General features: G+C 41.6%; 1 protein-coding gene across 8 annotated transcripts in view; it reads left to right on the top strand.

Annotated features, from left to right (window-relative positions):
- The window catches only part of RNF111 (ring finger protein 111), a 103,762-nt gene that overhangs the window by 31,792 nt on the left and 57,319 nt on the right, over positions 1–14,651 (top strand). The window lies entirely within an intron of this gene.

Here is a 14,651-nt window from a genome sequence, read left to right as displayed (position 1 = left end):
GCTCCACATGCACTCCGCACCTTAGTATTTCACTTCAGCACTGCGCCTCCTCTGAGTCTCGTATGGTTTCCTCTTTCCTCCTAGTTGTAGAACTTCCACTCAGCCAGCCTTCCTGTGGTTCTGGATGATGTCCGTTCCGTCTTTTAGTTGTATTTTTGAAGTGGTTGTTCGAGGCAGCAAACTCCGGCGTTAACCTATGCCGCCATCTTGGTTCTCCCCAAGTTTATGTATTCTGACTATTAAAAATAAATACAGCCCTAACCGGTTTGGCTCAGTGGATAGAGCGTCAGCCTGCGGACTGAAGGGTCCCAGGTTTGATTCCGGTCAAGGGCATGTACCTTGGTTGCGGGCATACCCCCAGTGGGGAGTGTGCAGGAGGCAGCTGATCGATGTTTCTCTCTCATCGATGTTTCTAGCCCTCTATCCCTCTCCCTTCCTCTCTGTAAAAAAATCAATAAAATATATTTTAAAAAAATAAAAATAAATACAATGTTTTTAAAGACCTAACATGGTTGATGTTATATGTTTATATTTTTAAAAGGGATGGCTTTCTTCTAATTTTTAGTCAGAGTCAATTTGGACTCTTTGCTTATTCAGAAATGAGGTGTCTTTCTCTCTCTTTTTAAAAAATTCTCACCAGAGGATATGTTTTCACTGATTTTAGAGAGAGGAAGGGAGAGAGAGACAGAGAGAGTGACATTGATTGATTTCCTCTCATATGTGCTCTAACCGGGGATCAAAACCACAATCTAGGTATGTGCTCTGGGAATTGAATCCACCACCCTTTGGTGTATGGGTTGATGCTCCAATCAACTGAGCCACTCGGCCAGGGCACAAATGAAGTGTCTCTTAATGTATGAGGATTGTACAGTTTTGTAGTTTTTGCATGTAGGTCTTTTTTTGTTGATTCTTTTAGATTTTCTTGATAGACTATATTTTATATGATAGATAATTAGCAATATCTTTATATCTCTTATTTCATGTTGCAGTATACATTTCAGAGTCCAGGTTTTCATACCAGAAATATTAGACATTTTTAAGACTGTCTTCCTAACCAGTTGAAACTGACTCCCAGTTACTCTTCAGGCTTGCCAGGATAGATACACCCTTCATTTTGCTACTGGCCCTGATAATAACAAACATGGCCAGAGCAGTACACCGTGTAATAAATTGAACTCCACCCAGTTTGTACAGATAGGAGACCTAAATAGATGTTAGATATGTTTTTCTTTGATGACTAACACTTAGGAACTTTAAAATACTTCAAACAAGATAATAATTAAGTTCATTGAGCAATAAAACCTGTTATTTGAGATATATTTAATTTATCTTTTTCTAAAAGTAGACTGTCTGGTATTAGAAATTAAGGAGCTGAAACATCCACCTCCTCAAACTTGAATCCTCCATAGTAGAAGAGAATCTGTAAGAATGATTTTCTTTCATGGGTTTTATGCCAAAGAAACTTAGCCCTTTATTTCTGTACTTTAAGGTTTGGTAGGAGCAGTGGATTTTATGCCCTTCTTTGACTCTAAGGATTTCATTTATTACTAGGTATAAGGAAAGGTCTTAAACATTATATGTTTTACATATGTAACTGCTCCTCTAGAAAAAACAATAATAGCCATTTTGCTAGGTACTCTCATTTAACCCTTTAAGCAATTGTACAAGGTAGATACTATTATTATTCCAATTTTATGGATGAGAAACAGTTACTAGAGACTTTAAGTACTCTGCCCCAAGGTTATACAGCTAGTCAGGGGCAGAGTTAAGACTTGAACACAGATCTTTTTAGTGCACAAATGAATGGCACTTACCTTTGCTTGACTACTTTTACTCCTTTTTGTCAGTGATCCTACTTGAACATGGAAAATCACCTTCCCTATTTATGATGCAATATCCTTTGATTTGCTCTAGCCATTTTTGGTTCATTTCTTCTACCTTCTTAGAATATTTTGAAAATATTTTATAAGATTTATTGGGCTTTAAATCTCCCTCTTGGTCTGGTTAATCAGCTAGTTTTCTACCCTAAGTCATTTGAGGTCAAATTTGTACTCAGGCCGGACAAATACTCTTCATTTGCAGAGTAAGCCTTAGCTGAGGATAGTCAACCCATGTGAAAGTTTCAGAATGTAAACATGGTCCTCTCTATGCTCTTCAGTTCTCCTTTATCTTCTCAGAGGAGATAATGATCCTGGGCAGACCTCTGGTAAGGCAACTTTTAGAGTCTGACAGTTCTAAGCTCCATTGAACTATATACCATTATTCCTTTTAATACTATAAGCAATAATATCCAGAGCAATGTGGAATGGAGGATGTCCCCCAAGATGTGGATGTCCCATGTCTACTTCCTCTCAAGTCATTGTCTTTTGGGATATCTGTTTAGGTTAAGGAGTAGAATGAACATCTTTGGGTTTAGGTCTCTTAATTTCTTTGCTCTCCATATAAGTCATTCTTCATTTAGTAACTTTTATTTATTTATTTCAATATATATTTTGATGGTTGACATTGTTGCATATGTCCCCCATTTCTCATTCCCCAGCCCCTACTTTCCACCTCAGTAACTTTTTTTTTTTTAGCATGTGTTGCTAAAGCAAGCACACTACCTCAGTAATGTTTAAAGGCAACCATAAGACTGACCTCGTGACTCTAGCAAATAATAAGTACTCACCATTATATCAGCATAGAACCCTCCAGTGAGACTCCCTGTCCTTCCTTCTTTCTATGCAAAAGGGTATCAAGATTTCACCTTGGTTCAAAGAAAAGTAAAGGAAATTCTGAGCTATTTAATATAGAAAGAATTATAGTATTCTGGAGGACTATGGATTATCTATTTAACAACTATGCATCACGAAGTGGCCTGTAGCCCTGGCTGGTGGGGGGCATGCAGGAGGCAACCAGTTGATGTTTCGCACTCACATTGATGTTTTTTTCTCTCTCCCTGTCTCTTCCTCTCTCTCTAAAAATTAATAAATGATGTAAAAAGAAATCAACTGATTATTGTGGGAAAAGAAGAAGAAGAAAAAAAGTAGCCTGTAGATCAGGTTCCAATTTTATAGAGGAGAAAATTTCTTGGTTTCCTGCTGTTCTCTTTTTGATTAGTTTTTCTATTTTAAGAGCTTGTTGGATCCCCAAATATAAGATATAAGTCTTCTGTGAATCTAGAGCTCCTGCAACAGAAAATTGGGCCATGGTAAATGTTCAAGAAGAAGCCTTAGACATTATTATTACACTAGAGGCCTGGTGCATGAAATTCTAGGCTTGGCCGGTGATCAGGGACGATCTGGGCCTTCCGGCTGCTGGCCCGGGCCTCCCTTCCCTGGCTACCGGCCTGGGCCTTCCTTCATTCCGTGCCGCCCCCTGGTGATCAGCGCACATCATAGAGAGCGATCGAACTGTCTCCCGGTTGAACTCCTGAGGGGACACTTTGCATATTAGCCTTTTATATATATACTAGAGGCCCGGTGCACAAAAATTTGTGCACTCAGGGGGGAGAGGGGGTCCCTCAGCCTGGCCTGTGCCCTCTCGCAGTCTGGGACCCCTCAGGAGATAATGACCTGCTGGCTTAGGCCTGCTCCCGGGTGGCAGAGGGCACGCCCAATCCCTAGCTGCAGCCCCTGGTCGGGCTCAGAGCAGGGCCGATTGGGGAGTTGGGGCGCCGCCCCCTGTCATGCACAGCGCAGGGCAGATCGGGAGGTTGCGATGCCACCCCTAGTCACGCTCAGGGTAGGGCCGATTGGGGGGTTGGGGCACCGCCCCCTGTCACACTCAAGGCAGGGTCGATGGGGAGGTTGCGGCGCCACCCCCTGTCACGCACAGAGCAGGGTCGATCAGGGGTTTGGGGAGCTCCCCCCTGTCACGCACAGAGCAGGGCCCATCAGGGGGTTGGGGCGCCGCCACTGTCACACTCAGGGCAGGGCCGATGGGGAGGTTATGGCTCTACCCCGTCTCACATAGAGCAGGGCCCGTGGGGGGGGGTTGGGGCGCCGCCCTCTATCACCCACAGAGCAGGGCCGATCAGGGGGTTGGGGCGCTGCCCCCTGTCACACACAGAGCCGCAGGGCAATCAGGGGGTTTGGGCACTGCCCCCTGTCACGCTGATCCCGGTGCCGGGAGGCCTCGCGGCTCCGCTGATCCCACCCGGCAGGGTCACAGATCCGGGTCCTGGGACCGCAGACAGCCTCAAGCATTGCCACCCGCCCAGCAGGGTCACAGATCCGGGTCCCAGACCGCAGACAGCCTTGCCTGCTGCCGCCTGCCTTCAGTATGCAAATTAGCCGCCATCTTGTTGCTTCAGGGTGGGGGTCCCCACTGGGGTGCCTGGCCAGTCTGGGTGAGGGGCTGAGGGCCGTTTTCAGGCTGGCGGGCGACTGAAGCTCCAAACCTCTCCTTTTTTTCTTTTTTTTTTATTCTGGCATTTATTTACCTTCTATGGCTGTCACTGGAGCTGAGAGCCACCTTTCTCTCTGAGGCTCGGCTGCTGAAAGCAGGTTTCTGGCCTTTGTTTTCTGTATTCGAAACAATGTTGCGACTCCAGCTCTGAGATCCCGGCTGACTGACAGGAGGTTTCTGGGGTTTTGTTTATCTTCTATAAATGTTACAGTGTTTCCAACTGAAGCTCAGAGGCCAGCAAGGCAGGCGGGGAACGTTGGAGGCCTCTGTCACTGAAGGAAGCAAGCCTCCCTGTTCGCATCAGCTGCCTGGCTGCCGGCCGCCATCTTGGCTGACAGTTAATTTGCATATCTCCCTGATTAGCCAATGGGAAGGGTAGCGGTCGTATGCCAATTACCATGTTTCTCTTTTATTAGTGTAGATACATACATACATACACATGTACATGTACATGTACATATACATATACATATATATGGACTAGAGGCCCAGTGCACGAAATTTGTGCACTGGGGTGTGCACTAGGGCCGGGAGGACTCCCTCAGCCTGGCCTGTGCTCTCTCGCAGTCTGGGACCCCCTAGGGCAGTGATGGCGAACCTATGACACGCATGTCAGAGGTGACACGCGAACTCATTTTTTTGGTTGATTTTTCTTTGTTAAATGACATTTAAATATATAAAATAAATATCAAAAATATAAGTCTTTGTTTTACTATGGTTGCAAATATAAAAAAATTTCTATAGGTGACACGGCACCAGAGTTAAGTTAGGGTTTTTCAAAATGCTGACATGCCAAGCTCAAAAGGTTCACCATCAGTGCCCTAGGGGGATTGGGCCTAAGCCAGCAGTCAGACATCCTTCTCGCAGTCCGGGGCTCTCGCAGTTCGGGACCCCTCGCTCCTTACTGCCCGCCTGTAGCGGAGGCGAGAGAGGCTCTCATCATCGCCGCTGCACTCGCCAGCTGTGAGCCCGGCTTCTGGCTGCTCCTTAGTGCTACCACGGAGGGGCTTCTGGCTGAGCAGCACTCCCCCTGTCGGATCACCGCTCAGCCAGGAGCCGGGCTTGCTGTTCCTTAGAGCTGCTGCAGAGGCAGGAGAGGCTCCTGCCACCACTGGTGTGCTCACCAGCCCTGTGCCTGGCTTCTGGCTGAGTGGTGCTCCCCTTGTGGGAGTGCACTGACCACCAGGGGGCAGCTCCTGCATTGAGCGTCTGCCCCTGGTTGTCAGCGAGCATCATAGCGACCAGTCGTTCTGCCGGTCATTCCACCATTCGGTCGATTTGCATATTAGGGTTTTATTATATAGGATAATTTTGTTATAACAATTCTCATTTTTCATATTCTCCTCTTTCCTTTCTTAGTGATTGGCATCACCATATTTTTAGTTACTTAAGCTAGAAATACAATTTTTACTTTTATCCATTCATTCTTTTACTGATTAATGCAATTAAAAATATTCATTCTGTGCCTACTGTGTACCAACTGTTTTAGTTGCTGGAGATGAGGCAGTGAATAAGGGAAACTGCTTTCTTGGAACTTGCATTCTAATGAGGGGACCTGTACAATATACAATATGTAGGCTAACAAGATCATTATAGTTATTGGCAAGTTAAGTACTTTAAAAAATCAACTTGTAATCTTGAATGATGGGGGGAAAAGGTTGATTTTTAAAATGGAGTGTGTGTTAGTACAAGTCCTCTGAGAAACAGATTAAATGTACAAAGATTTGGGGGTGGGGGTGGTAAAATATATACATCATATAAAATTTACTATTTTGACCATCTTAAGTTTATAATTTGATATTAAATAACACATTGTTGTGCAAACCATCCGTGTCCAGAATTTTTCATTTTTACTAACCGAAACTTAATACCCATTTAATACTAGCTGCCATTTCCCTATTCCCCTAGCCTTTGGCAACTATCATTCTACTTTCTGTCTCTGAATTCAACAACTTTAGGTACCTTATATAAGTGGACTCATACAGTATTTGTTCTTTGTCATTGGCTTAGTTCACTTTGTCATCAGGGTTCATTCATATAGTAGCATGTGTCAGAATTTCCTCCCCCCCCCCCTCTTTTAAGACTTTTTTAGAGCAGTTTTGGGTTTACAACAAAATTGAGAGGAAGGGCCTTGGTCAGTGTTGTTCAGTGGTTAGAGCTTCGACCTGCATACTGACGGGTTGCAGGTTTGATTCCAGGCCACATCTGGCCATGTAGGAGGCAACCAATCGATGGGTCTCTCTCACATTGATGTTTTTCTCTTTCCCCCTCCCTCTCTCTCTAAAAATCAATGGAAAAAAAATATACTTGGGTGAGGATTAACAAAAATAAAATAAAATAAAATAGAGAGGAAGGTATAGAGATTTCTCATATACTTTCTGCCCCCACACATGTATACCCTATCATTTTCAACATCAGTCACCAGAATAGTACATTATACCTACATTGACCCATTATAATCACTCAAAGGCCCATAGTTTACCTTAGAGCAGCAGTTCTCAACCTGTAGGTCGCGACCCCTTTGGGGTCGAACGACCCTTTCACAGGGGTTGCCTAAGACCATCGGAAAACACATATACAATTACATATTGTTTTTGTGATTAATCACTATGCTTTAATTATGTTCAATTTGTAACAATGAAAATACATCCTGCATATCAGATATTTACATTACTATTCATAACAGTAGCAAAATTACAGTTATGAAGTAGCAACGAAAATAATTTTATGGTTGGGGGTCACCATAACATGAGGAACTGTATTAAAGGGTCGCGACATTAGGAAGGTTGAGAACCACTGCCTTAGAGGTTTCACTCTTAGTTTTGCATATTCTGTGGGTTTGGACAAATGTATAATGGTATATATCTATCACTATAATATCAAAGAGAGTATTTTCACTGCCCTAGAAATCCTCTGTGCTCTACCTATTCATCATCCCTCCATCCCCTGCACTGCAACAGTTGATCTCTTTTTGTCTCCATAGTTTTGCCTTTTCTAGAATATCATATAGTTGGAATAATGCAGTATAGTAGCCTTTACAGATTGGCTTCTTTCACTTATAATATGCATTGAAGGTTCCTTCACATCTTTTCATGGCTTGATAGCACCTTTCTTTTTAGCACTGAATATTCCACTGTCTGGATGTACCAGTTTATTTACCTTCTTGGTTCTTTCCACGTTTTACCAATTATGAGTAAAGCTCCTATAAAAACCTGTCTTAAGGTTTTAGTGTGGATTCTTTTTGTTTTAAGGTTTACTATTTCATTTTATGTATATCACATTTTACCTATTCATCCATCGATGGAGAGTTGGAATGCTTTCACCTTTGTAAAAAATATTTTTATGAGTTTCAGAGAGGAAGGGAGAAGGAGAGAGAGAAACATCAATGATGAGAGAGAATCATTGATCAGCTGCCTCCTGCACACCCCCTACTGGGGATTGAGCCAGCAACCCGGACATGTGCCCTTGACCGGAATGGAACCTGGGACCCTTTAGTCCATAGGCCAAAGTTTTATCCACTGAGCCAAACTGGCTAGGGCACTTTCACCTTTTGACTATTGTAAATAAGGCTGCTATGAACATATGTGTACAAATAATCTGTTTGAGTCCCTGCTTTCTCTTAGATATATACCAAGAAATAGAATTGCTGAATCATGTGGTAATTCTGTGTTAATATTTTGAGGAATTGCCATATCCTTTTCCACAGCTGCTGCACCATTTTACATTCCCCTCAGTAGTTCACAAGGGTTACAGTTTCTCGACATCCTTACCAATGCTTATCTTGTTTTTTTTTTTAAATTTTATTTTTATTGATTTTTAGAGAGAGAGGAAGGGAGAAGGAGAGAGAGGAACATCGATGTGAAAGCAGACCATCGATTGGCTGCCCCCTACATACTCCTTACCAGGGATAGAGCGTGCATCTGGGCCATGTGCCCCGACTGGGAATCCAGCTAGCATCCTTTTGGTGAAGGGATGATGCCCATCCAACTGAGCCATACCAGCTGGGCCATACCACTTCTAATTGGCAATAAAGTATTTTTTTAATGAGTTTATGTACATTTTTTTAGACCTAATGTGCACACTTAGTAGAATACAGTATAGTGTAAACATACCTTTTTAAAAAATATATGTTTTATTGATTTTAGAGAGAGAGGGAGGGGAAGGGAAAGAGAGAAACATTGATCAGTTGTGCACCGGGACCAGGGATCGAATCCCACAACCTGGTTATGTCCCCTGACTGTGAATTGAACTACTGACCCCTCAGTGCATGGGATGACCCTCAACCAACTGAGCCACATGGGTTAGGGCTAAACATAACTTTGATATGCACTGGGAAAGCAAAAATTTGTGTGACTTGTTTTATTGCGATGCTCTGTTTATTGTGGGGTCTGGAACCAAACCTGCAATATCTCCGAGGTTTGTCTGTATTGTCCTTGGATGCACAATGTGCAAGGATTTTATTAGGGGGATGTGTCTGAGAGAAAGTGAGGGGGCTGTACAAAACTGAGAGTCATCAGACTGTGATGCAGATCTGACCAATAGAGAATAAGAGGAAAGAAAGTTTGGGTGAAGTCTAAGAAGTTTCAAGGTCATTGGGAGTCCTAGATCCAAAGTCAGCCATTGAAGGAGTCCTGTATCTCCAAGTACAGGCCTAACTTAGTATCCTTGCCACCTCCAGTCATTGACTAGGTGCAGCCTGTGAGAAGTGTGACTTTGAGCAAATGTAATGGATTTCAGAGCATAGCAGATCTTGATCAATTAAGCTCTTTGTATTTGGAAGTCTATAAGCCACATTCTCATGGCTGCCACAGAGCAGTCAGAGACCACCTCTCCAGAGAGGTAACATTTAAACCAAGACCTGAATGGTGAGCAGAGGTTAGTTAGCCTTTCAATAATCTTTGAAAACAGCATTTAGGCATGGGGAACACAAGTGCAAAGGCTCTGAGGCAGAGAAGTCTTAACATGTTCAAGAATGGAATGAAGGCCAGTTTGACTGCAATCTAGTGAATAAAGAGACCATAAACAGTGTTATAAGCTATGGTAAAAAGTTTGGGTTTTATTTTCCAAGGTTTGATCATTGTCTGATATTTCAGAATGTCTTGCCTCTTTGTTTCATCTATCTCCCACCTGTACTGTTATCCTATTGTCTGACTCTTATTTATCCTACAAATTATGAATTCCTTCTTGAAACCTTCCCCATTCACCATCCCTGATATTTTAAAGTGTCCTTGTAATATCTTTCCTTTGGCGCTTTGTAATATGTATTTGTCTCTTTCCTCAATCTATGAATTCTCTGAGGGTTAGCACTGTGAGGATCTTTTGTGATTTTGCTTTTAGAATGTTAGTGTGCTGATCCAATATCTCATGCAGTCCCTGATAATGCACCATAGACCTGTTGGAACTCTTGGTTCAATAAGTGCAGCTTTTAGTGTTCTGTGATTTTTATCGTGAAGTCTTATTTTTTTTTGGTGCTCTGATAACATATCTGTACTTTCCTCTTTTAGAACTTACAGTGACTTATCTGTAATTATTTATATATTTCATTTTGATTCCCTTGATCAGCAAGAATTCAAATATATCTTTTGGTAATAACTAATAGTCTTATCTTCTGAATTTTATTGTCTTCTCAGGGTAGGTTGCCCTGACTGTTAGTCTTTTTTCACAGTTTTATTTTACATCTAGCCTCCTAAAAGAAGTTGAGTTTAAGTCTTGGCAGTTTCACAATAGTTATTCTAAGTATAACTTCCTCCTTTCTACCAGGTATCAGTCTGCAAATTAACTACTATCTGCTAATAAGTTTTATCAAATTATCTCCTTCCTTTTTATTAGAGTATGTGCTCCTATACCTATAGGAGAAAAATAAACTCTCTTTAATAAATTTAGTTTATTTTGGTTACTTTACTAATATAGTTATGAGCCCAGAATGATGCTTTTTTGGGGGGGAAATATCTTTCTTGCTAATGAACTTTTGACTATTTGGAATATGTAATAAAGTATATTGTCCATTTGTCAACCTATAAGTAGTGGTGGTTATAAAGCCTTTAGGTAGCAGGAGAGAGTATGCTGTCAGGCACTTAAACTGGCACATAGTAAAATAAATACCAGTAAAAGGTAATTAAAAATTTAAAACATGCCCTAAGTAAGATTCCTGTGTTACAAATACTAATTTTTTCCACTTAATTATATAAAAAAACAAACAGTGGACATACGTTCATTTCACTTTCTGATAATCTCAAACTTTCATAGAAAAATGCAAAGCTATCTTATGGATTTCTTTTAAAATCTTTTTCCTTTAGAGTTCTATAAAAGTAGTCATCAAATTTTTATTAAGTATTTATATTTATCATTGGTAGTAAAGGTTCAGTAATGACTGTTTTTAAACCAGTTTAGAAGTGAGTTTATCAAAGTTGTGTAAGTAATCTTAGTTGGTTTTTACCCACCTAATGCTAACATAAATTTAGTTTATAATGCAATTTGCCAAATCATAACCCTAATTTTTAGTTCTGAAAGTTAGCATGTTTATTGTGCTTTTTTCATGCAAGGTTTACTAGTGGTTATCCTACACTAATATCAGGAGTAATTAGTGTGCTGCCATCTTACTAATAGCAAAAAAACGATTGAATCAAACTAGTACCAAGAGGGACTAGTATTAGGGTTTCAGTATTGAAACAGTGTATAATAGAAACTAGTCATACTGTGGTCAAAGAGATACATATATCTAGTACACACTTGCCTCCTTTGTAAATTACATCAGCCAATAAATTTTTTAGAAATCAAAGACTAGATTATGATTTTATCAAATAGCACATAGTTCAGAATGTTCTTTATTCATTCCTTATGTTAGTTTTGTTGCCTTTTTAGTTAAAAAATGTAGTAATGGTATTTTTCTTTTCTTTTTTTTCTCATGAACTTATTTTCTTTTTCTCAATTCAAAATAGAGCATGAAGTTGTACTCCCTTGGTGGGAACATCTCAAATAATATGGGATGTTAATTTTGCATTTAATGACTGCATAACATAACTCAGAGAACAGTTACTGTTGTATAGACAAACACACCACACCATACACCACCTCTCTCCCTACTCCTTTTCCAACCCTCCAATTGAGCAGGGGGGAAAAGAAACTCACCAAAAAGCAGAGCAGAGTTAACCATAAAGAGTTCATTGATTTGGCTTTGGGGCACAAACTGATGGAAAAGAAATTGAATTTAGTAAATTATGCTATGAATCACTTCTTTGTAAATTCACTTATGGATTCCTGTTCTCAGAATTTATCTGTCCTTTTGGCAAGATACTCTCAGAATCTCCATTACCAAGACCCAGAGGGTGACTTAGTAATTAAGGATGAGGAGTCTAAAACAATTTTTTTTTCTTCAGTATCTAAAAACTTTTCTCAGAGATCCAACTCAACACAACTCCTGGGAGTGATAGACTTCTGGAAGAATTCCAGTTCTTTCAGAATGACATGACTCTTTTCATGCTGATCAAAAGAAGGGTTCATCGTTATATGATGCCCAGAACACTTGATATTTGCCCTCTTGATTTTTTGGCAACTGTTTTCTTGAGATGTAATTCACATACCATACAATTCTCCCTTTTTTAGGGTACAATTCAGTGCTTTAGTCCCCAGGCTGACGTTCTATCCATTGAGCCAAACTGGCTAGGGCACCACTATCAATTTTAAAACATTTTCAGGGACCCAAGATGTTGGTGTAGGTAAACGCAAGTACTTGCCGCCTCCCACAACCACATTAAGATTACAAGTAAAATACAGAACAACAGAACCACCTGAAATCTGGCTGAATGGAAGTCCTACATCTAGAGAGTTAAAGAAGAAAGCACATTGAGACTGGCAGGAGGGGGGGAGGCACAGAATGGGCTGGTCTGACACGTGCGTTTTTTTTTTTTTTTTAATTGGGAGGGATATCACTGCTGCCAAGGCCTCCCGGGAGAAGCAAGGGATCACAGTCCCACACCAGAACCCTAGCCCGAGGGTCCCCATAACTTTGGCTATAAAAGCTAGTGGGGATTGTGGCTGAGTGACAAGGAGGCTGCTGGAGTCCCAGGCAGTTTCTCTTAAAGGCCTGGTGCATGAACTTACACGGTCCCGCTCCCTCTGAGCTCCAATGGTGGGTGGTGGCATTGGGGGAACCAGGGACATATGGGGAGGAACTGGATCATCTGGCATCGGGGCAAGAACTCAGGGGTAGCTTTCTCCCAGATGGGGGTGCTTTCAGGGATCATTGTTCCTGTGCTGGGACCTCCCCAGTCGCAGAGCTGACTGGCAGCCATATCTGAAGTTTCTATCAGCATGGTTCACACTGTTCACTTCACCCTGGTGATTTCCTGAGACCCTTCCCCATCCAACTTGCAGCCCCACCCAAGCCGTTTGCAGTGGCTTGTCCATATAAATGGCTTGTCCTGGCTCAGGCTTCAGACATTCCTAAAATCTCTAAAACAAGCAATTGGCCTCAGTGTGCCCCATACCTCTCAGTAAGAGATCCAAGACCTGGCACTAGCACCAGCCTGCCTTGCTTCACAGCTTGGCCTCACCTGGGTACTTGAAGCGAACACAAATAGAAGCCATCTGAAGATCACTCTGTAGCTCCTGCCAGGTGGCCCCAGGCAGTGGTTGACTTTGCACCTCCAGGGAGGCCCCAGAACCAGTGCACCTGGTGGACAGCTTCAGACCATAACAGGTTACAACTCTACACATCCACAAGTGACACACTCAAGGGGCAGACTCAGCACCAAAGCCTCACTGAAGCAAGTTCTGCTCCATAGGGGTGTCTCTTACACAGCAGCTCTTCCACTGTAGTCACAGCAGGTCCTCACTAACAAATTGGCCTAGGGGTCAATTCCTCCCAGTGACACCAATAGCAATCAAGACTTAACTATAACAAGCCTGTGCACACAGCCCACACAGGGTGCACCTAGAGTGCTCAGCTCAGGTGACTGGGAGGCTGAGCCACTGGGCCCTACAGGACACCTACTATACAAGGCCACTCTACCAGTTTCAGAGACATAACAGCTCTACCTAATACATAGAAACAAACACAGGGAAGCAGCCAAAATACAGAGACAAAGAAACATGTCACAAATGAAAGAACTGAAGAAATCTCCATAAAAAGAATTTAATGAAATGGAAGCAAGCAAACTACTGGATATAGAGTTCAAAACAATGGTATAAAGTTACTCAAGGATCTTAATAAGAGCTGTAAGGGACTTCACTAAGTCTCTTACTTTCAGGTTCTTAGAATGTCAAAGACATGAAAAGGGACCAGTCAAAATTAAGTGTACACTAACTGAAAGAATCATTTACGGGGAATCAACAGTAGAATAGAGGATGCTGATAATCACATCAGTGATTTGGAATATGAGGAAGCTGAAAAACACCCAATCAGGAGAGCAAAAAGAAAAAAAAAAGAATCCAAAAATATGAAGAGAGTGTAAGGAGCCTCTGGGACAACTTCTGGAGTACCAATATTTGCATTATGTGGGTGCCAGAAGGAGGAGAGAGAGAGAGCAAGAAATGGAAAACCTAATTGAAGAAATGATAGAAAACTTCCCTTACCTGGTGAAAGAAATAGACTTACAAGTGCAGGAAGTCCAGAGAGTTCCAAACAGGAGGAACCTAAAGAGGCCCACACCAAGGTACATCATAATTAAAATGCCAAGTGTTAAAGACAAAGAGAGAATCTTAAAAGCAGCAAGAGAAAAACAGTTACTTACAAGGGAATGCCCATAGGACTCTCAGCTGATTTCTCAACAGAAACTATGCAGGCCAGAGGGAGTGGCAAGACATATTCAGAGTGATAAATAGCCAGGACCTGCAACCAAGATTACTCTACACAGCAAAGCTATTATTTAGAATTGAAGGTCAGATAAAGAAAAAGTTAAAGGAGTTCATCACCACCAAACCTGTATTAGATGAACTGTTGAAGGGTATTCTTTAAGAAGAGGAAGGGGAAAAAAAGATAATAAATATGAACAATAAAATGGCAATAAATACATATCTTATCAACAATTGAATCTAAAAATAAAATTTAATAAACAAATAATCTAATGAACAAAAAACCCCCCACACCTGATGAATAAAATAGAACCAGAGGCATGGAAACATGGAACAGAGTGACGAATCCTAGAAGGAAGAGGGTGTTAGGAAGAGATTAACCAAAGATCTTAATAGGCATACATGCAGTACCTATGGATATAGACAATAGGGTGTTGAAGGCCTGGGGTGGAGCAGGAACTGGGTGGAGG

This window comes from Myotis brandtii, unplaced genomic scaffold, assembly GCF_000412655.1.
Source record: "Myotis brandtii unplaced genomic scaffold, ASM41265v1 scaffold781, whole genome shotgun sequence".
NCBI lineage: Eukaryota > Metazoa > Chordata > Mammalia > Chiroptera > Vespertilionidae > Myotis > Myotis brandtii.
Note: the sequence above shows the minus strand (reverse complement) of the source record. Positions and strands in the feature narration are given on the sequence as shown.